The sequence below is a fragment of the Loxodonta africana genome, chromosome 11 (genome assembly GCF_030014295.1).
Source record: "Loxodonta africana isolate mLoxAfr1 chromosome 11, mLoxAfr1.hap2, whole genome shotgun sequence".
Taxonomy (NCBI): Eukaryota; Metazoa; Chordata; class Mammalia; order Proboscidea; family Elephantidae; genus Loxodonta; species Loxodonta africana.
This window is the reverse complement of record NC_087352.1, coordinates 101,066,161-101,090,686: the sequence shown is the minus strand read 5'-3', so window position 1 is coordinate 101,090,686 and position 24,526 is coordinate 101,066,161. Positions and strand designations below refer to the sequence as shown.

Sequence of the window (24,526 nt, the reverse complement as noted above, 5' to 3'; positions counted from 1 at the left end):
GAGCGCGCGCCCGGCCCACCGCCGCCTGCGCCCGGCGCTCTGCGCATGTCCCGCCGCCACCAGCGCCGGCCGGCTCCGCACGGGGCGGGGGAGGAGGGGCAGACAGAGGGGCGGGGTCCGTCCCTGGCGGGGGGCAGGCAGAGGGGCGGGGCGGGGTCTGTCCCTCCCCTCCCCGAGCTGCGATTCGCCCGGCTTCTCCAGGCCCTAGAGACCGTGTCGGAGCTGGGAAGGGAGCGGGAGGTGAAGAGCGAGCACTGGGCACGCGGGGGAGACTGAGGTGGGAGAGCAACGTTGTCCTCTCGGTGGGGCGAGGGCGGTACACCCGCTTTCCCTTTGTGGACCGACACCCCCACAGGCCCCTCCATTCCACCCCTGCCTTCCAGGGTCCCTCGGCGCTCTGCCCACTGCCCTTTCCAAGCTATGCCTGTGTTATCTCCAAGTTCCTTTAAGGATGCCGGGTACGCGATGCAGCTATCGCGTCACACCGACACGGCGCTCCCCAGTTGGCACCCGCCAGTGGCCTCGGAAGCTCAGAGAAGGAGGAGCTGTTGTAGAAATAGGAGAAGTAGCTCGCCAAGCTTGGGGTCAGAAAGGGAACTCACATTTACAGTTCCCGCTACTCGCCAAGCGCTGTTAGACATTTCATAGGCATAGTTTTATTTAATCCGCAGAACAATCCCGAGTTGGAATTATTATCCTCGGACGTGAGCGCAGGGGAGTGAAGTGCTTCCCTGAGGCTCCTTAGCCAGGTAGTGGCTGAGTCGGGTTCAAACCCAGCCCTGTACAGTTCTCAATCCCATGCTTTCTCTCTGGCCCCTCGGGGACCCAGGAAAGCAGAACATGACAGTTTAACATGCTCGAGTCACCTGATCTTTCTGAGCCTCGGTTCCCTCGCTTGTATAATGAGAAAATATTGCCGCCTAAGCATTGTGACGGTTCATTGAGCAAATATGCAAAAACACTTTTCAAACTGTAAAATACTTTCCAGATATTCTGACCTAGGCGATGGACGTTGGGCAATAACAAAAGGCATAAGACACAGCCTGTCCTCGTGAGTCGGCTTTGGGGGAGACAGAGAGCAGACAATAGGTACAAAAGTCCAGGATGGGCAATGAACCCAGCCAGGACACACCGCGGACAAAGACCTCACCCGGGCATGGTGTTTGGATTATGCCTTGAAGTTGGTCTTGTGGGTGAGCCCCAGGACAGAACAAAAGCATGGGGAGAGCTGGTGGCCGGCAGGCAGGTAGGCTTTAGACAGAGGCTGGAAGGTAGGCAAGTGAAATGTCCCGCCCGGGAATGTGGACACTGTCCTAGAGGCTGGGGGAGCCCTCGGTGGCTGTGACAGTGGGACAGGTGAAGGGTGATAACCGGCTTATTCAGGTAACAGGATAAGGAAAGAAGAGAGGGAACAGTTCTGTGAAATTAAAAGGAAAAATATATTCCAAAGTCTGTGATCTTAACCACATAATTAGCCTACCAACCCACCTCCTTCAAAAGATGCAGGTGATCTGAAACTTTTTTTTTTTTTTTTTAATCCTGTCAGTGGGGGGAGATGTGCTCTCAGAAGACATCCTGCCTGCTCCTCTTGGCTACCTGAGGAGGCCCTGGTGCTGTCCTGCTGCTCAGTGCTACTGGAGCTGGAACCTCACAGCTCTCCCGCTTCACCATTTGTAAGTTGTTTTTCTGGAATTCCTCTGACAGTGAGGCAGCACACAAATATAATCTGCCCAGAATCTCTTTTAATGCAATATCTAATAAGACCTCAGCTATAGCTCACAAACTATTTGGAGGAAAGGAAAAACCAGTTGACTGTCTTGTCAGCAACAGAGCAGATTTGTTTGAAAGGTACCCCACCCATGCCTTGCCTGGTCATCTCTCTCTGGAGAGCACGTTAATGCCCCCTTTGGTATGACTGTCCATCAGTTCACGAGTAGCAGCTGTGAGTCTCCAGAGTTAGCTAACTGGACTTTATCCAAGAACTTCCTTCAGAGATCCAGAAGTTTGCAACACCTTCACATTTCTGAAGAATTATGTCCAGGACTCTTACTACAAGCTTGCCGGCTGCTCAGACCATGCAGAAACATGCAGAAGACCCAAAAAATTTCAGTAATTTAGTCTTCCAAAGAAATTGAAAACCATTAGCCAAATGACCATACACCAATTGTAGCTCCCACATAATAAAAGTCAAGCAAAATTCATATTCCTTATTGTTAGCCTGGCAAATGTTTCTACTAGCTGTTAGCAAGGAGACGTTCAATAAGGGTTTCTTTGTTTTCCGGTATTCAGTGACTTACAGGTATGAACAGATATCTGTTTATATAGTTGTTGTTTGCCACGAGTCAGTTCCAACTCAAGGCCACACCATGCGTGCAGAGTAGAACTGCTCCATAAGGTTTTCAAGTCTGACCTTTCAGAAGCAGATCGCCAGGTCTGTCTTCCGAGGCACCTCTGGGTGTGTTCAAACTGCCAGCCTTTTGGCTAGTAGTTGAGCATTTAACCGTTTGCACCACCCAGGGACTTGTTTTCATAGTAGGTCTTTTTTAAAAAAGTCCTATGTGATTTAAAAAAAAAAAAAAAAAGAAGGGTTTGATACAAATTCCTTTAAAAATACTTGGCAGGGGTTGGGAAGGGGAGCTTACTATTTAAAGGAGCCAACAACAAAATCCAGGCTGTGCCAGTTTTGGTCTATGTCCTCAGACCCAGTCCTTGCCCCACTTGACCCCGCTCTGTATTAGGAGGCGTAGAACCCATAAAGGTTTTCCAGGCTCCTGGATGTGTGGATTAGGTATGGCCAATGGGAAGTACTGGCAGGAGATTGGGGGAGACAGGAAGGGAGAACCAAGGCATTTCTGGCCTCTCTCTGCCGCAGGGGCACTTCCCCAGCCAGAACTAGGTTTCCCCTGTGGCTCCAGTTTTCACTGGGTGACCTGGTCTCTCTGATGACTTCACTGTGTAGTGGCTTCATGGAGTTGCAGATCTCTGGTTCTCTCACTGTCCCATTTGGCTCTTGATTCCTCTGTCACAGATTCCGTGCATTAAAGCCCGTATTGTAAATCCCTCCAGGGCCGTGATTTACCCATGCTTTTGCAGATGCTTTTTTTTTTAAGTCTAGGCCTACGAACCACAGCCAGTGTTGGTGTGATAGGTCATGTTCTCCTCATTATTTCTTGGTCAAAGAGCCATGTGACAGTGTGACGATAGCAGAGGCTTTGGCACTACAGGTAAATCTGTGTTCAAATCCTGCCAAACTCACTTGGTGTCTATGTGGCCTTGGGTAAGGTGTTCTTATCAATATCATCATTATCACCATCTTTATTATTTAGTACCAATGGAATAATCTTCAATACTCTCAGATATGGGCAAACCAAGCTCTGAGTGAGTTAGAAATCTAGACTGTATATGACGCAGATATAAAAAGAGATGAAATTATTTTTTTGCTTTGACTCATGTTGTCGTTACATACTGTCAAGTTGATTCCAACTCATAGATAGCAACAGAACGAAACACTGCCCAGTCCTGCGCCATCCTCACAATCCTTGTTATGCTTGGCCCATTGTTGCAGCCACTGTGCCAGTCCATCTCATTGAGGGTCTTCCTCTTTTTTGCTGACCCTGTACTTTACCAAGCATAATGACCTTCTCTAGGGATCAATCCCTCCTGACAACATGTCCAAAGTAAGTAAGACGCAGTCTTGCCATCCTTGCTTCTAAGGAGCATTCTGGCTGTAGTTCTTCCAAGACAGATTTGTTCACTCTTATGGCAGTCCATGGTGTATTCAGTATTCTTCACCAACACCATAATTCAAATGCATCAATTCTTCTTCAGTCTTCCTTATTTATTGCCCAGCTTTTGCATGCATATGAGGCAACTGAAAATACCATGGCTTGGTCAGGTGCACTTTCATCCTCAAAGTGACATCTTTGCTTTTCAACACTTGAAAAAGGTGTTTTGCAGCAGATTTGCCCAATGTAATACTTTGACTTCTTGATTGCTGCCTCCATTGGTATTGAGTATGAATCCATGTAAAATGAAATCCTTGACAGCTTCAATATTTTCTCCATTTATCATGATGTTGCTTATTGGTCCAGTTGTGAGGATTTTTGTTTTCTTTATGTTGAGGTGTAATCCATACTGAAGGCTATAGTCTTTGATCTTCATCAGTAAGTGCTTCAGGTCCTCTTTCAGCAAACAAGGTTGTGTCATCTGCATGTCGCAGGTTGTTAAATGAGTCTTCCTCCAATCCTGATGCCTCATTCTTCTTCATATAGTTCAGTTTCTCAGATTGTTTGCTCAGCATACAGATTGAATAAGTATGGTAAAAGGATACAACCCCGACCCACAACTTTCTTGACTTTAAAACACACAGTATCCCCTTGTTCCGTTCGAATGACTGTCTCTTGGTCTATGTTTAGGTCCTTCACGAGCACAAGTAAGTGTTCTGCAATTCCCCTTCTTCGCAATGTTATCTGTTAATTTGTTATGACCCACACAACTGAATGCCTTTGCATAGTCAATAAAACACAGTTAAATACTTTGACTCATAGAGGGGGGAAAAAAATTGATTTACTCACGACTACACTTCACTATAGTGACACTTCACTATAGTGACACTATGAGTAGGAATTGACTCAAAGGCAACAGGTTTAGTTTTTTGTTTTTGTGTTTTACACTTCACTTAGTGCTGTACACACACAAATAGAATTATATGTAGAAGTTCTGTGCCCTCGAAGCCTTGTCCAAACCTAGGCACGTTCCTGTTTTCCAGTTCTTTCCCTTATTTTAACACAGGGGCAGATTTAGAATAAGATATTCCTGGTTTAAGTCATGAGAAGTCACCATCCTTGGGAGGAGTGAAAAGAAGAGATTTTTAACAGGGCAGGCAATTTCTTGATACTTCTGGAATGTTATGGTTAAAGAGGTAACCGGAAGTCAGGTGGCATACTGCATCCTGATAATGAGGATAATGGCTTTAGAGGCTCTCAGACCTTGAGTACATTGAAATCACCTGGTGAGGTTGTTAAAAACGCAGATTTTGTGGCCACATCCCCTGGAGATTTGATTTAAAAGGTGTGGAAAGGAACTCTGGAATCTGTATTTTTAGCAGATACCTTTGATGCAGGTGGTCATCTGACCACAGGTGGAAAGACACTGTGCTAGTGAAGCTACAGGTGTCATTTTCTTGTCATTTGCAGGGCCTCTGTTTGAATCTCCTCCCAAAGCTGTGAAGGAATAACCTCTTTGTGTAAGAAATCCTGAATGACAGCGATTTAGACAAAGAGGGAGATTTGCTCCATTAGTGGAGCCAGTGTCTCACTTAAGGCCTCTCCTGGAGTCAGCCTTTGGAGGGAAGTGATGAGTCCCCTGCTGATCCGAGAGCTGAGAGGGAAGGCTACAAACTGTGCTCTGTGCTTGGAGGCTCTTTTGTGCTTTACCAGCAATTCTTAATGAGGATGGGAGCACCCCCTAGGGGGCATTTTGAAAATTTTGGGGGTGTTTTTTGTTGTCACAATGACTGGGGGACACCATTGGCACCTAGTAGGTGGGAGTCAGAGATGCTAGATGTCTTGCAATGTGCTCCCAAAAGAGTTTTCCCACATACTGCATCACTTCCATCTGTTTTTCTGAAACATTCAGACAGGCAAAAGAAAAGAAGAAAATCTGTTTATCATTGTCTGAGCCTAGACTGTAACTGTTTTACACATAAATGCAACACTTGTCCATATAAAGCAGTATTTTTAGGGTCATTTTAATATTTATTGAATTTTTTTTAGGAATGCAGCCACAATAGAAATTAAAACTGTACTTCATAATTTTTTTTGGAATTTTACAGTGAGCTTTTCATCTTTTCAGAAAATTGTCTCATTGATGGCAGTGCCACCCAAGATATTTGAGTCATCAATATAACACACCAGGGTGTGCATTTTAGCAATTGCTTCTATGTGTAGACTCTGACCACTTCATTATATTTTCTAGTGTATTTGTGGCAAAGCATTTATATGTTGTTATAAATTATTTTCTTATTATTTAGAGCATTATATTTGTTTTTAGGTATTAGAGCATTATGTGTATTTATATTTATTTTTTAAATGATGTGAAGGAAGTGATACACATACACAGGTTATTTCATCAAAGTGGGTGCTGAGGTAGTGCAAGTGGTTTGCGATGGGCTCTAACGTAAAGGTTGGTGGTTCTAATCCACCCAGACACTTTGCAGGAGAAAAGCCTGGCTAATTGCTTTCATAAAGATTGTTGCTGTTGTTACGTGCCCTAGACTTACAGTGATCCCTTGCAACAGAGTAGAACAGCCCAGTAGGGTTTTCTAGGCTGTAATCTTTACAAGAGCAGATTGCCAGATCTTTTCTCCCACAGAGCCTCTGGGTGGGTTTGTACCTCCAGCCTTTCAGTTGGCAGCTGAGCACTTAACCATTGCACCGCCAGGATTCCTTCTGTAAAGATTACAGCCAAGAAAACCTTATGGAGCAGTTCTACTCTATGACACATGGGGTCGCCATGAGTCAGAATCTACTGGAAGGCAACAGATTTGCGGGGGAGAGGGGAATGGCAGGGGCAAGAACCATTGCTCCTGCTGGGAAAAGCTAAGATGTCTTGGAGGATGCCATTTAGTGGTGGGTGCTAGAATGGCACCCTCTCCCTTCACAGGGAGAAAGTAGCAAAAGCTAAAAGTATCAGCCCCAAAAGGGATGGTGGACCTACCGCTCTGACTGGGATTACAACAGAGGGTCCTGGACAGAGCAGGAGAAAATTTGTAGAACAAAAAATCACATTTACAAAAAAGACCAGACATACTTGTGGTATGAGAGAGAATGGAGTAACCCCTGAGACTGTGGCCCTAAGACACCCTTCTGAACTGGAACTGAAGCCATTCCCAGAGACCACCTTTCAGCCAAACCATAGACAAACCCATAAAATAAACAATAACACTGGAGAAGAATGTGCTCCTTGGAACAATCAATTATACACGATCAAAAGGGCAACATTTGAAGGTGGACCCAAGGTGGCGGCTTAGTCACATGAACCATAATGTCCTCCTGCACCAAAGACCCAAAAAACCAAAAGCAGATAATCCAGGAACCCTGAACATCAAAAAAGAAGGTCTAAGAACTGAACTGAACATCAACTGGAAGGAAAAAGTGAGTGAAAGAGGAGTAGCATGGAACTAGGAGCTCAGCCAGCCATCCTTGCCCGATGCGACCATCTGAGGACAAAGCCAGCAGTGACCCCGGGTAAAGGAAACAGCAAGGCAACTTCACAACTACCCCAAAAGGGACAGAGAAACTCTACGGAAAGAAGCAGAGAGAGGGAGTCAGAATCCAGAAACTGAGATACTCAGGAGCAATATCCACTGACCTCAAGGGCGAGTGGCATGCACTCTGGACCTGTGGAGTGCTGGCAGGAAGTCTCCCACCTAGCTGGTCCCTGGGCAGTCCCCTCTCCTCACACTGAAGAAAGGACAAGCCCTGGTCTCTGGCTGCAGCAGACCCAAGGTGTCCTGGCACCAGTGTATCCTAGCCAGAGGGACACACTCTCCCTCGCCCCATTCTCCTGATTGGAGGTGGCAGAGGGTCCTATACACTGACTGTCTCGCCTGACTGAGGGATCACAACATGAGCCTATCCTCTCTCCCCCTATTCCACACAACCCTGTCCACTACCCCACCACCCACCCAATGAGCAAGACTAGGTGTGCCCTCATGCATGCCCTGCTCACCACCTACACCTCCCTCTAAGGGCCCTGTGGGGGGCTATAGGGACAAGACAGCAAGAGAGCCTGCCCACTGTTCCCTCTCCTTTCCCCTACCTAGCAAAAGGTGGTGGCAGTGCCGCTGTGCACACATCCGCCAGGCACAGCTCTCTCTCTTAACCCACCCAGCAAGAGGCAGAGGAGCTGTGACCGCACGTGCATCCCCCCACAGCCCCTTCCTCCCTCCCCCCACCTGACACAGGGCAGCACCACTGTGCGTGCGTCTGCCACCTGTGACTCCCTCCCTTAACCCACCCAGTGAGGGGCAGAGGAGCTGTGACCGCACGTGCATCCCCCCACAGCCCCTTCCTCCCTCCCCCCACCTGACACAGGGCAGCACCACTATGCGTGCGTCTGCCACCTGTGACTCCCTCCCTTAACCCACCCAGTGAGGGGCAGAGGAGCTGTGACCGCACGTGCATCCCCCCACAGCCCCTTCCTCCCTCCCCCCACCTGACACAGGGCAGCACCACTGTGCGTGCGTCTGCCACCTGTGACTCCCTCCCTTAACCCACCCAGTGAGGGGCAGAGGAGCTGTGACTGCACGTGCATCCCCCCACAGCCCCTTCCTCCCTCCCCCCACCTGACACAGGGCAGCACCACTGTGCGTGCGTCTGCCACCTGTGACTCCCTCCCTTAACCCACCCAGTGAGGGGCAGAGGAGCCGCGACTGCATGCACATGCCCCCTGAGGCCCTTTCCTCCTTCTGCCTGCCTAGCACATGGCGGGGGCAGAGTGAGTGCCACACGTCCACACTGCACCTTCCTTCCTCTCCCTACCACTAACAGGTGGATGCAGTGAGACTGAGTGAGCATCTGCCTGGTGTTCCTTCCACCTCCCCTCCACCCAACAGGAGGTGGAGGTAAAGTGACTGTGTGCACATCTGCCTGCCATCCCTCCTCTACCACCCACATCTCCCTCCCCAACTGGTAAGAGGAGACAACTACAACCCCACTTGCCTGCCACACCCACCACACCAGCTGCTCTGTCTGAAAGGAGAGAACCACTCCCCGCTCTGGTGCCACAGAACGGAAGATAGACAGAAGTGAAAGCCTGACCAACCCACACCCATCCACCCAACAAGACCAATAAACAGACCCAAGCTCCTACACCTACCTACTGCCCCACTCACCCAGAGACAGGGAGCATGGACAGTCCAGTGACCAGAGTACCATGCCAGCCACACCTGCCAGGAATCATCAAAACAAACAAAAAAACAGGACCCTGCAAACAATTATACTTAAAAAATAAATACAATAACCCCTTAATGTCCTGGAGACAACAGACCATAGCAAATCACCTAAAGAAGCAGGGCAAGATGGTCCCAGCAAGTGACCATAATAAAGAAACAGACATCCTCCCTGAGGAAGAAAAGGTAATGGAGCTTCCTGATCAGGAATTCAAAAGACTTATGTATAAGAACCTCAAGATATCAAGGAAAGTACAGACAAAACTATGGAAAACAGACAAAATCAAGGAAAGCACAGAAAAAATGCCAGAAGAATTCAGGAAAACAATACAAGGATAGATGACAAAATAAATAGACAACTGGAAACCATACAAAAACAGCAAAGTTGAAATCCAGAAGCTTAACAATAAAATTTTAGAAATAGACAACTCAGTGGAAAGTCAGGAAAAAACCAAACCAAACCCAGTGCCGTTGAGTCGATTCCTACTCATAGCTACCCTATAGCTTGAAATAATGGAAAATAGGATCAGTGGAATAGAAGATAAATCCACTGACACTAATCTATTCAAGGAACAATCAAAAAAAGAATGAAAAATGCCTAAGAGTTATGTGGGACACCATCAAGAAGAATAATACGTGTGTGATTGGAATCCCAGAAGAGGAGAAGTCAACAAAAAGCGTAGACAGAATTATTGATTTACTGACAGAAAACTTCCCTAATATCATGAAAGACAAGAAGATAACCATACAAGAAGCACAATGAACACCATACAGGGTAGATCCCAAAAGAAGAACACTGAGACATATCATAATCAAATTTTCCAAAACCAAAGACAAAGAAAGAATCCTGAAAGCAGCTAGGGAAAAACAAAAGATTACCTACAAAGGGACACCTACAAAGACTAAGCTCTAATTACTCAGCAGAAACCATGCAGGCAAGAAGGTAATGGGATGACATACATAAAACCCTAAAAGAAAAACTGCCAACCAGGAATTATATATTCAGCAAAATTATCCCTCAAATACGATGGTGAAGTTAGGACATTTCCAGGTAAACAGAAATTAAGGGAATTTGTAAAAACCAGACCAACTTTGTAAGAAATGTTACAGGGAGTCCTTTGGACAGAAAACTAATACCAGACAACAACCTGAGATTAAAACACATGACAACAAAAGCCAGATTATCAACTCAGATGAAGAAGTATCAAAAATAAAATAAAGCTACAAAATGGAAAATAGGGAACCAGAGATGACAATCTATAACTGACAACCACTTCAAAACATAAAGGGGGAATAAAGCATATAGGTTTAGAACCTCTATATGGAGAGGAATCAAGCCGATATCAAGGAAAAAAATTTTTGCTTTAAACTTTGGAAGGTAAAGGTAAATTTCAGAGTAAACCACAAAGAAAGTTAACAAATTTACTCATCAAAATACAAGAGAAGAAAATCGTAAAGACTCAGTGCACACAAAGCCAAAAACAAAGAAGGAAATGAAAAGATAAGCCACAATTTAAAAAAACAAAAAAACTCAGCATGGAAAATCAAGCAGAATGAAGAAACCATCGACGCCACACACACAAAAAAAAGCATAACAAAATGACAGCAATAAACTCATACCTATTGATAATCACACTGAATGTAAATGGCCTAAGTGCACCAGTAAAGAGAAAGATAGTTGTAAAATGGATTAAAAAAAACATGACCCATCGATATGCTGTCTGCAAGAGACACACCTTAGACACAAAGATATAAATAATCTAAAACTTAAAGGATGGAAAAAGATATATTAAGCAAATAATAACCAAAAAAGAGCAGGACTGGTAATATTAATCTCTGATAAAATAGATTTTAAGGCAAAGTCCACTATAAAAAACAAGGAAGGACATTATATAATGATTAAAGGGTCAATCCACCAAGAGGACATAACCATAATAAATATATACGCACCCAATGACAGAGGTCAAAAATATATAAGACAAACTTTAGCAGCACTGAAAAGAAAAATAGGCACTTCCACAATAATACTAGGAGACTTTAACACACAACTTTTGGTGAAGGACAGAAAAACTAGAAAGAAACTCAACAAAGACACAGAAGATCTAAATACCACAATCAACCAATTTGACCTCATAGACATACAGAGAACATGACAAACAGTGACAAAGCACACATTATTCTCCAATGCTCATGAATCATTCTCCAGAATAGACCACACTTCAGGCCACAAAGCAAGCCTCAAAAAATTAAAAAACACTGAACTACTACAAAGCATCTTCTCTGATAACAAAACTATAAAAGTAGAAATCAAACCAGGAAGATCAAGTGAAAAAAAATCTAATATATGGGAACTAAATAACACCCTGCTTAAAAACTACTCGGTAATACAAGAAATCAAAGATGGAACTAAAAAAATCTTATTCTCAATGAAGAACAAAAACACAACATACCAAAACGTTTGGGACACAGCAAAGCGGTGCTCAGAGATCAATTTATAGCAATAAACGAACACATCGAAAAAAGAAGGGCAAAAATCAAAACATTAACCCTACAGCTTGAACAATTAGAGAGGGAGTGTAAAAGAAGCCCACAGTCACCAGAAGAAACGAAATAATAAAAATTAGATAAGAAATAAATGAAACAGAGAACAGAAAAACAATAGAAAGAATCAAAAAGGTTAATGCTGGTTCTTTGAAAGGATAAATAAAATTGGCAAACCGCTGGCCAAACTGACGAAAGAAAAAAAGAAGATACAAATAACCCGAATAAGAAATGAGATGGGGGACATTACAACAGAACCAAATGAGATAAAATAATCATAACAGAACACGATGAAAAACTGTACTCCAAACAAATCTGAAAACCTAGAGGAAACGGGCAAATTTCTGGAAACACACTACCTAAACTAACACAAATAGAGGTAGAAAATCTAAATAGACCCATAACAAAAAAAGAAATGGAAGGGGTCATAAAAAAAAAAAAAAAACAACCAACCAACCAACCAAAACCAGCCCAGGTGGCTTCACTGGAGAATTCTACCATTCAGAGAAGAATTGACAGCAATTCTACTCAAACTATTCCAGTACATAGGAAAGGAAGGAATACTCCCAAATTCATTCTATGAAGCCAGCATAACCCTAATACCAAAGCCAGGCAAAGACATCACTAAAAAGAAAAACTACAGACCAATATCCCTCATGGATATAGACACAAAAATTCTCAACAAAATCCTAGCCAATAGAATTTAACAGCATATCAAAAAAATTAAACATGACTACCAAGTGGGATTCATACCAGGCATGCAAGGAAGGGTCAACATTAGAAAATCAATAAACGTAATTCACCACATAAATAAAACAAAGGAAAAGAATCACATGATTGTATCAATCAATGCAGAAAAGGCATTTGATAAAGTCCAACACCCATTCCTAATAAAAAAATCCTCAGCAAAATACGAGTAGAAGGGAAATTCCTCAACATAATAAAGGGAATTTATACAAAACCAACAGCCAACATTATCCTCAACTGAATGAATCTGAAAGCATTCTCCTTGAGAACGGGAACCAGGCAAAGATGCCCTTTATCACTGCTCTTATTCAGCGTTGTACTGGAAATCCTAGCAAGACCAATAAGGTAAGGAAAGGAAATAAAAGGCATCCACACTGTTAAGGAAGAAGTAAAACTATCCCTATTCACAGAAGATACGATCCTATACATAGAAAATCCTCAAGATTCCACAAGAAAGCTACTGGAGCTAGTAGAAGGATTCAGCAAAGTGGCAGGATACAAGATCAACCTACAAAAATTAGTTGGATTCCTCTACACCAGCAAGAGAACTTTGAAAAGGAAATGAGGAAAAAATACCATTTACAATAGCCCCCCAAAAGATAAAATACTTAGGAATAATTCTAACCAAGAACATAAAAGACTTATGCAAAGAAATTGCAAAAACTACCACAAGAAACCAAAAGAGAATAAATGGAAAAACATACCATGCTCTTGGATACAAAGACTTAACATTATGAAATGTCGATAGCACCCAAAGCAACATATAAATTAAATTAATGCAATCTCCATCCAAATCCCAACAGCATTCTTCAACAAGATGGAAAAATTAATCGCTAACTTTGTATGGAAGGGAAAGAGACCCCAAATAAATAAAGCTTTACTAAAGAAGAACAAAGTAGGACTCACACTACCTGATCTCAGAACCTCCTATACAGCAGTGGTAGTCAAAACAGCCTGTTACTGCTACAACAACAGACACATAGACCAATGGAACAGAATTGAGAACCCAGACATAAATCCATTCACCTGTGGACAGCTGATCCTTGACAGCTGTTGAATGAGGAAGAGACAGCTTCTTCAGCAATTGGTGCAGGCAAAACTGGGCATCTATCTATAGAAAAATGAAACAGGACCCATACTTCACACTGTAGATACAAACTAACTCAAAATGGATCAAAGGCCTAAATAGAAAACCTAAAACTATAAAGATCATGGAGGAAATAATAGGACAATCCTAGGGGACCTAATATATGGCATAAATGCAATTCCAAATAAAACTAAAAACAAAAGAAGGTAAACTAGATAAATGGAACATCCTATAAACTAGATACATGGAACGTCCTATAGACTAGACACTTACGCTCAACAAAAGACTTCTCCAAAGGACTGAAAAGAGAACCTACAGACTGGGAAAAAAAAATTTTGGTTACAACATATCCAACAAGGGTCTAATCTCTAAAATTTTGTAGAAAACTTCAACACCTCAACAACAACAAGACAAATAACCCAATTGAAAATGGGCAGAAGATATGAACAGACACTGCACCAAAGAAGACACTCAGGCTGCTAACAGACATGAAAAAATGCTCACTATTTTTTTTTTTTATCACTAGCAATTAAAGAGATGCAAATCAAAACTACAAAGAGATGCCATCTCACTCTGGCATTACTGGCACTAATCAAAAAACAGAAAATAACAATGTTGGCGAGGTTGTGGGGAGATTGGAACTCTTAAACACTGTTGGTGGAAATGTAAAAAGGTACCAGTATGAAAAAAGGTATGGTGCTTCCTCAAAAAGCTAGAAATAGAAATACCATAGGATCCCACAATCCCATTTCTAGGTGTATACTTTAAGCAAATAAGAGCCATGACATGAAGAGACATATGCACATCCATGTGCAGCATTATTCACAATAGCAAAAATGTGGAAACAACCTAAGTGCCCATCAACAGAAGAATCGATAAGCAAACTGTGGTACAGGCACACAATGGAATACCATGCAACCATAAAGAATATGACAAATCTGTGAAACATCTCACAACATGGATGAATTTGGAGTGTATTATGCTGAGTGAAATAAGTCAACTACAAACGGACAAATATTGTATGAGATTGCTATTGTAAAGTAATAACAAAAGGTTTATACACAGGAAAAAATTTTTTTGATGTTTACTAGGGGTGAGGGGGGAGGGAGGGAAAATTACCAAATAGAGAGTGTTCTGACTCGTAGTGACCCTGTGTGCTACAGAACGAAACACTGCCCAGTTCTGCACCATGCTAGCAATCATTGTTATGCTTGAGCCTATTGTTGAAGCCACTGTGTCAGCCCATCTCACTGAGGGTCTTCCCCTTTTTCACTGACCCTGTTTTTAGTGGGTACTTTACCAAGCATGATGTCCTTCTGCAGGGACTGATCCCTCCTGATAACATGTCCCAAGTATGTAAGACGTAGTAACACCATCCTTGCTTCTAAGGAGCATTCTGGTTGTACTTCCTCCAAGATAGGTTTGTTTGTTCTTTTCGCAGTCCATGGTATATTCAACATTCTTCTCCAACATCACAATTCAAAGCCATCAGTTCTTCTTCAGTCTTCTTATTCATTGTCCAGCTTTTGCTTGTATATGATGTGATTGAAAACACCATGGCTTGGGTCAGGCACACCTTAGTCGTCAAGGTAACATCTTCACTTTTCAACACTTTTAAAGAGGTCTTAGATTTGCCCAGTGCAATGCGTCTCTTCATTTCTTGAGTGCTGTTTCCGTAGGTGTTCATTGTGGATCCAAGTACAATGATATCCCTGACAACTTCAATCTTTTCTCCGTTTATTATAATGTTGCTTATTGGTCCAGTCGTGAGGATTTTGGTTTTCTTTATGTTGAGGTGCAATCCATACTGAAGGCTGTGGTCTTTGATCTTCTTTACTAAGTGCTTCAAGTCCTCTTCACTTTCAGTAAGTAGGCTGTGTTATCTGCATAACTCAGGTTATTAATGAGTTTTCCTCCAATCCTGATGCCCCTTTCTTCTTCATACAGTCCACTTTCTCGGATTATTTGCTCAGCATACAGATTGAATAGGTATGGTGAAAAGATACAACCCTGACCCACACCTTTCCTGACTTTAAACCACTCAGCATTGCTTTGTTTTGTTCGAACAACTGCCTCTTGATCTATATACAGGTTCCTCATAAGCACAATTAAGTGTTCTGAAATTCCTATTCTTTGCAATGTTATCCATAATTTGTTATGATCCACACAGTCAAATGCTTTGCATAGTCAATAAAACACAGGTAAACATCTTTCTGGTATTTTCTGCTTTAAGCCAGAATCTATCTGACATCAGCAACGATATCCCTGGTTCCATGTCCTCTTCTGAATCTGACCTGAATTTCTGGCAGTTCCATGTAGATATACTGCTGCAGCCACTTTTGAATAATCTTCAGCAAAATTTTACTTGCATGTGATATTAATGATATTGTTCAATAATTTCCACATTTGGTTGGACCACCTTTTTGGGGAATAGGCATAAATAAGGATCTTTTCCAGTCAATTGGCCAGGTAGCTGTCTTCCAAATCTCCTGGCATAGACAAGTGAGCACTTCCAGCGCTGCGTCCATTTGTTGAAAGGTCTCAAATGAAATTCCATCAATTTCTGGAACCTTCTTTTTCCTCAATGCTTTCAGTGCATCTTGGACTCCTTCCTTCAGTACCATCAATTCCTGATCATATGCTACCTCTTGAAATGTTTGAACTTTGACTAATTCTTTTTGATATAATGAGTATGTATTCTTTCCATCTTCTTTTGATGCTTCTTGCATCATTTAATATTTTCCCCCTGGAATCCTTCACTATTGCAAATTAAGGCTTGAATTTTTTTTTCCAGTTCTTTCAGCTTGAGAAATGCTGAGCGTCTTCTTCCCTTTTGTTTTTCTATCTCCAGGTCTTTGCATATGTCATCATAATACTTTGTCTTCTCGAGCCGCCTTTGAAATAGGAGAAAATAGAGAGTAAACATGTGTTATTATCAGTGAAGGGAAAGGCAAGACACAATATGGAAGAAGTCAGCACTACAGGACCAAGGCAAGAGAGGACACTGAGAGTAATGCAAGAATAAAGGACAACTACAGTATGTACTGGTGGCACAATGTTAAGAGCTCGGCTGCTAATGAAAAGGTCAGCAGTTCGAATCCACCAGCTGCTCCTTGGAAACCCTGTGGGGCAGTTCTACTCTGCCCTATATGGCCACCATGAGTCGGAATCAACTTGGCAGCATCAAGTTTGGCTTTTTTGGTACGGTATCTACTGTAGTATAGACAATCCTGCAACAATAGTATTAACAAACAATAATTTACTAATGAATACATAGATAGATATGCCAAGAGGTATGGGAGGGTATAAGGGAGCACACCTACCAGCAGATACAGGTTTGGTGGTATTTCTACATACATGACTGTAGGTGCTCCTCATATATTAATATAGACAATAGAGCACACAATTGGCACAGTCAGGGAAACCTCTTAGACATAACTAAATACCTCACGAGATGAAGTTCCCAGGTTCAAAGGCAAAGGACCAAAGACTCAGGGGACATCTATGCCAATTGGCACAACATAGTTCTTAAAGACAATGTTCTACATCCTACTTTGCTGAGTAGCATCTGGGGTCTTAAAAGCTTGTGAGCAGCCGTCCAAGATACAACTATTAATGTCTTCCATTCCGGAGCAAAGGAGAGTGAAGAAAAACCAAAGACTCAGGGGAGCAATCAGTCCAAAGGACTACATGAACCAGAGCCTACACCATCCCGAGAACAGAAGAACTACCAGCTACCACTACCTCCCGCTGTGACTGGGATTACAACAGAGGGTCTCGGACAGAGTTGTAGAAAATTTGTAGAACAAAAAATCAAATTCACACACACACACACACACACACACACACACAAACAGACTTACTGTTCTGACAGAGACTGGAGGAACCCAGAGACTATGGCCCTAAGACACCCTTCTGAGCTGGAACCAAAACCATTCCTGGAGACCACTTTCCAGCCAAAGAATAGACAAACCCATAAAGTAAACAATAACACCGGGGAGGAATGTGCTTCTTAGAGCAATCAGTTATAACATATCAAAAGGGCAATATTTACCCAAAAGCACAGATTAGAAGGCAAGTAGGGGTAGAAAATCAGGGCTAAAGGAAACGGGGAACCCAGGGCAGAAATGGGAGAGTGCTGACACATTGTGGGGAATGAAACCAATGTCATGGAATACTTTAGGTACAAACTATCGAATGGGAAACTAATTTGCTCTGTAAACTTTCATGTAATGCACACGCGCGCGCCCCCACACACGCACACACACACACACAAAACTCAAAGGGGATGACGGTGGGGGCGGGAGTGTAATTTAAAATAGCCTCCAGGTGGGGTGATGAGAGGGTAGACGGGTTAGAAGCCTGTGAAATGGACACGAAAAAAGAGAGTGGAGGGAGGGAGAGGGCTGTCTCATTAGGGGGAGAGCAACTGGGAGTATGTAGCAAGGTGTATATAAGTTTTTGTGTGAGAGACTGACTTGATTTGTAAACTTTCACTTAAAGCACAATAAAAATTATTAAAAAATAAAATAGCCTCCAGGTGATTTACCTAAGAGTTTTCATTTCATTAAAGGAGACGGTAGTCCTCTATAGAAGTGTTTTGCGTGCTTGCTAAACTTGAAATTAAAAATTTGGACTCCTTTCTACTCACAACGTAACTGCTAAAGATTCTTAAAAACCCAGTGCCGTCGAGTCTTAAAGTATTTTAAAAACTATTCTGTGATTCTAACTTGATTTACAGGGTAAGTTAAGTTGTTAAATAAAAGTAAAACTAATCAAAGTTGGTTTATGTCTGTCTTTTTTTAGACCCAACCCCTACACTGTTGACATATTTTGCCTTTATTTTTTTTTTTGTCTAGTCTCTCTTTTTCACTTTTCCAAGTTCTCTGCCCTGCCTGGTCAGCAGCATGTGCACCCCGAGAAAGGAAGGGAAATTACATAACGGGTATGTTCTCATCCTATAATTTAGAAAATCCCATGTTTTCGAGACGTAGATTCTGAAATGTACATCATGTCTTGAGTTTGCTTGTATTGTAATTCTCCATGGCTTATTTCTCTACCTACGGAGTTAATACCCTTCAAAGCAGAAATGAAGATTTGAAATAGAAGATGCCAATGACCACTTCTTTTTGCTGACTCTGGCTTTCCTGCCAACTTTAATGCTCATCTTTACATACAAAACAAGGGTGCGTTTACATGGAAGACAAAAATATAACGATGGATCCAAAAACTGAACCCACTGCTGTCAAGTCAATTCCAACTTAAGAAACTCTGTATGTTATAGAATAGAACTGCTTCATTGGGTTTTCTTGATTGTAATCTCTAGAGAAGCAGATCACCAGGCCTTTCTTCCATGGCACTGCTGGGTGGGTTTGAACAACAACCTTTAGGTTAGTAGTCACACACAAATCATTTGCACCAATTCCAGAGATAGGACACTCCATAAGGTCACATGAAAAAAATGCATTTTAATTATGACTATGTAATAATTGGAAACCCGGCTGGTGTAGTAATTGTTTGGCTGCTAACCAAAAGGTTTGCAGTTTGAATCCAGCCACTCATTGGGAACACTATGGGGCAGTTCTACTCTGTCCTCTAGGGTCGCTATGAGTTGGAATTGACTCGACAGCGATAGGTTTGGTTTTTTTTCTGTGATAATTACTGTCAAATGTTACCCATGAAAAGATAGAACAAAGCAGGCTCTGTGTCTGGACACAATCATTTGTCCTGTTACCTTGAACTATTTACCTGATTTTTTTTTTTTTATTTTGCTCAGCCTTCCTAGGACTTTGAGGCCTCATCTATACAATCAGGAAGTTGAACTTAGATTCATAAAGCTGGAAAGTACATTAAGTTTATTTAAGTTCAACTTCCTTAATGTACTTTCCAGCTTTATGAATCTGAGGGTTGAAGTGAACTTATGTGTGCTATTTTAATTATCATCGTGGGATTATCTATTGTAAATTGTATGTCACCTCTGTTCATTCTCGGACAATATATGCTCAAAGACTGTAAACTACTTTTAATAGAAGACTAGCATAATTAATAAAGTTAATATGATGAAATAAATATGGCAAATGTTAGCTATACATGTTCTTGATTATCCTATTGGGGCAGAATATTGAGAGCTAACCATGTTTTTAAGTGGTTTATAATATTATGGACATAGAGTAAGTAAAATTCATATTTGGCTCTTTAAATATTTCTCACAGCTGCTAAGAATTTGGGAGCAGGAAGAGGCCTTAGAAAGCACCTGTACGTCCTCTTGTTTGTCAACCTGCATGTTTTGGAAATTCTGTGACTGCTATCTGCTGGTTATTGTCCTGAAGCAGTCCTCCCTCCTTCTGTAATTACGGTGATCATACAATTTATCATCTAGACCAGAAACACATTTGCAAATGAAAGGGGCACTGTTTGTAATTACACAGAACAACAGACACAGACCAGCCCAGACCTGGCAGCTCAGCTGTATGGTCTCCTGTGACTCATGTAATGTTCCTCAAGGTAAAAACATCAGATTGAATCAAACTGACTCATCATTATATCCACCTACACTAAGAAGACATAAGCATTTATAATCTTGTTTAACCCTTTCGTATATAATGGGATAGAAGACAGTTAACTAATCCACATAGCCTGTTCGTACTTTCACTCACTTATACACTCATTCATTTGAAGATGGTTTATTGAGCACCTTCTAAAATGCTAGTCTATGTATAGATGTTAGAAACAGCACGGATGAAAAAAACATGGTACCTGCCTTTATGGGGCTCATAATCTTGTACAGAAAATACCACGAGATAGTTTATAAAGAATATGTTCTACATTGTACTTTGGTGAGTAGTGTCTGGGGTCTTAAAATCCAGTGAGCAGCCATCTAGGATACTCCACTGGTCTTACCCCTTCAGGAGCAAGAAAGAATGGAGAAAACTAAAGATAGAAGGGAAAGATTAGTCCAAAGGACTAATGGACCACATCTACTACGGCCTCTACCAGACTGAGTCCAGTACAACTAGATGGTGCCCGGCTATCACTACTGACTGTTCTGACAGGGATCACAATAGATGATCCCAGACAGAGCTGGAGAAAAATGTAGAACAAAATTCTAACTCGAAAAGGAAGACCAGGCTTGCTGACCTGACAGAGACTAGAGAAATCCTGAGAGTATGGCCCCCAGATATCCTTTCAGCTCAGTAACGAGGTCACTCCTGAGGTTCACCCCTCAGCCAAAGATTGAACAGGCCCATGGAACAAAACAAGACTAAAGGGGCACATCAGCCCTGGGGCAGGGACTGGAAGGCAGGAGGGAACAGGAAAGCTGGTAATAGGGAACCCAGGGTTGAGAAGGGAGAGTGTCAACATGTCATGGTGTTGTTAACCAGTGTCATAGAGCAATGTGTGTACTAACTGTTTGATGAGAAACTAGTTTGTTCTGTAAGCTTTCATCTAAAGTACAATAAATTTTTTTTTAAAAATTATGAAAAAGGAATGCTGCCCCTAGCATTTAGAGCTGGCCCTGCTGTCATCTGGACTTCGGTGCGCTGGGGCACCAGCCTGGCTCTCAAAGCAGGGCCATGGTGTTCTGTTAGACATGAGCTATCCCACAGAATCTTACAGCAGACTGGCCACTCGGGACAAGGACAGATCAAGAAAAAATCCACTCTGTAATCATGTCTGAGCAGAGACAAAACACAAACATTTTCTAAACCACAAAAATGAGCAAACATCCTCTCCCAACTAATATGAACCTCACTCTAATCCCCTCTCCTTCTAGATAAGATTTATGAAGATACCCATAGAATGACACACACTTCCTGACAGCTCCAACCTGCAGCAAAGCCCCACTTCCTTGAACCCTCCCCCAAATCAACTAACACAAGCCCAAATTTATGTCCTTTCTAACACTGTCTTACTGAGATGTTTCATAGTTCTCCATGGTGTGTGTTCTACCTCACTGCAAGGAGCAAAACCAACTTGTCCAGCCACAGGTGTGTTCCCAGCTGACAATTATGACTACCAGCATAAGAAAAAAATCAAGATAAAATTGAAAATAGCATTCATTCCCTCTTTTACAAAATCTGAATATGTGAAAACTGTTGTGCTTTAATGGATCTCATGTCTCTTTAAGAAAGACTGCATAAGTATTAGAAAAAGTTATTGGTATGTGTAAGCGCCATCAGTCTCTGAGCAGTTAAACTGCTTAATAGCTGCCCCCAGGTCAGAGCTTACTTTTGGGATGGTGCTGAATAGAAAGCCTTTTAGCTCCACGAATTACTTTTGTTTTCCAATGAAGCAAGGATCCTACCTTTTGCACCAACACAATGCCATTTTATAATTTAGAATACAGCATTAGGTGATTTCATGAACTCCCAATTCCCCTCAACCTATGCAGCTGAATTTGTGTTTATTTATTTCTATTTTCTCTGTAGAATGCTTTCAAATATAATCAAGGAACTACTAATGTAAGTTGGAAATTTATCAAGTAATGAAAAATAAAATAATCATCAAAGCATGGAAAGAGATTAAGAAAATAAAAATCCACTGGTTCTTAACATTGCAAAGGAATGAAACACAGCATTTGAAAGATATGATTGTTTTTATCCCTAAAAAGGTAAATGAAATAGAATGGAATGGGCTGCCTGCAACAGTGCAATTGCAAGTTCTCTGTCTTTGGAAGCATATTGCCAAGGGTGGGTGGCCGTCTTTCAAGGGTGCTATCGAGAAGATTCTTATCTGGACAAGGGGTTCTCTTTCATCTGTACAGCACTGTTCTTGCTGTCTTCCTTAGAGCAAGTGCAGACCCACAAGGCGGTACAGACCCACAAGGCAGTACAGAAACCTCACACACACAAACCCGCACACAGTGGGTTGTTAATGTGTCTTTTCCTGTTGGATAACTACTGTAACTCAGCAGCAGAACAAGTCTGCATCAAGAAAGAAGACAGCTAGGAACGTGCAGAATGGAGAGCTGCAAGAAGCTTCCATTGTTCCTAAAGTTATCCTCTGGTCTTTATTCTTCAAAGTGTAATATCTTTGTCATTCTCTGGCATTTTGAGCATTCAATACACCTAGAAGAAGCTTAGCAATCATTAAAAAGTCTCCTTTCTCTTTCTTTCCTTGTTCCTACTCTTAGAAGTTTCTATAAATGTGCCAAGTCCAAGGGAGTTTGCTTAGGCCCTTCTCTCAGAGATGATGCCCTTCCATCTTTTCACTATGCAAGATTCTGGAGTCTGACCCAACATTCTATCAAGTAGATCATTCTGGATTTTGTTTTTGCTTTATTCACTGAAAATTATAGAGACCAAAAGCTTTCCTTTATACTACTTCTACATATACTTCCAGTGGGGAGAAGATGGATCAGAAGTACATCTATCTTCTCAAATAGAAACTCATTTTAATCTCAACCAACAAAGTGTAGAGAAGTCAAAAGCTTCCACAGTTAATACTACACAAATGCTTGCAACTTTTCAAAGTGAATTAAGCCAGATTCATACACTTTAAAGAGTTTGTACATTTAGGAGCTTCTAAAAAAAATTTTTTTTTTTTTTTTGAAGAATCAGGCTAGTACTCTGAGAATTTAAGAGAGATGTGAAAACCACAAAGAAACACAATGTGTAATTTTTGTGTGAATTGGTTGTCCTTGCCTGCTGAAATACACTTAAGGTGGATTGAAAGGCGCAACTGAGAGCTAACTTTCTTAACTAAACCACAGTCGGTAGTTTTGCTGGTAGTTTTGCTGCCACTTGAGCCTTTCTGGGAAACCTCAAGATACATTTCAACTGGGAATCTACCACTGCCAGTTTTTCTCTTGGGGAAAAAACAACAAACAAAAGAAAAAATGTCAGCCAAGGTAAGACAACCAAATCATTTAAAAACAAGAGCATACCGAAGTGGAAAATGCAAATACTAAATAAACCACTCTGGCTTATGAATGTGATTACTAGTATTGAGACTCACAATTGATTTTTGGCTTTGTGAACTGGCTCCAAGGGCTGCTGATGGGGAAGACAACTCAGAGGCGCTCTGTGACTGGCTTTTTAAGATATGTGCTACCTTTCACTAATCCATACCCACTTTTCATTTATTCTTTCAAAAGGCATTTGTTGTGACAGTACTGAGTATAAAAGATGGAAAGCCTTGGACCCTTCCATGAAGATGTTTAAGAGGAGACAGACGTTTAAAAAAGTAAAATATTGACAGTTGCTATAATAGCAGTACCCAGGGCCAGCTACATAATTTTCAGGGCCCAGTGCAAAATTAAAATATGGATGGATCCCCTGTTCAAAAAGCAGAAAAAGTTACCATTAAAAGTTCTAAAATATAAAGCTTTTCCTTTCTTCTGTGATCCCTCTCTTGACTTGTCATGGCGTTTTCTATTTCCTATTTAATGTTGTTCTAAGTAAAGGAAAACTTAAATTATTAGCATGATTTTTACTATAAATCTTTATATTGTACAATGCCAGTTGAAATGCAAATATAAGAGCATTTAACTCATATGAAGAGTCACCAAAATCACATTAGAAGACACAGACTCAAATTTATTATCATTCTTAATAAATTTATTAAAGATTTCAAGACAGCAACAACAGAGCATTAAACCATGTGTGGGTCCCTTCTAAGCATGAGACTGTGCATTTGCTTAGGTTGTATACCCGTGAAGCCTGGTTGCATGTCCATGTGCAACAGGTACAGTGAAAACAGCATCAAGTCTACACACAGGCTTTCCCCAATAGAGACTAAACAAGGCAAAGGCCAAGAGTCAGGCTACGGGATCAGCTCCCAGCAAGCCAACCATGTATCCCTGGGTTAGTTACTTTATCTCACTGTTTTCTTGCTTGTAAAATGGGGATAATAATGGTATCTTAACCCATATGGTTATTGTGAAGACTGAACTTCAATACTTATAAACATTTAGAGTCGTATTACTTGAGGTTAGTAAGAAGTGAATGAATATTAGCTATTTTTAGTGAAGATGAATGTATGAGGCTGTCATTGCTTCATAACACCAGGTTCTCCGAGTCCATACTCACCAACCAACTTTCTGACAGTAATTTAGCTTCCTATGTAAATCTGCTTACAGGCAAAGAATATGCTTGATAGTTTCATTTCTCACTGTAAGATAATTAATAGGTATTCTGGTTTGCAAATTTAAACAGCAAGAACAAAAACATACAGAGAGAAGCAATTAAGTTTGGAAA

General features: G+C 41.7%; 1 long non-coding RNA gene across 1 annotated transcript; it reads left to right on the top strand.

Moving 5' to 3' along the window:
* The first annotated feature begins 183 nt into the window (after positions 1-183).
* LOC135232874 (uncharacterized) lies at positions 184-22,841 on the top strand. The gene is made up of 3 exons (XR_010323493.1): positions 184-1,673; positions 18,188-18,514; positions 21,758-22,841. It is a non-coding gene; the product is annotated as an uncharacterized LOC135232874 (long non-coding RNA).
* The last annotated feature ends 1,685 nt before the right edge of the window (positions 22,842-24,526 follow it).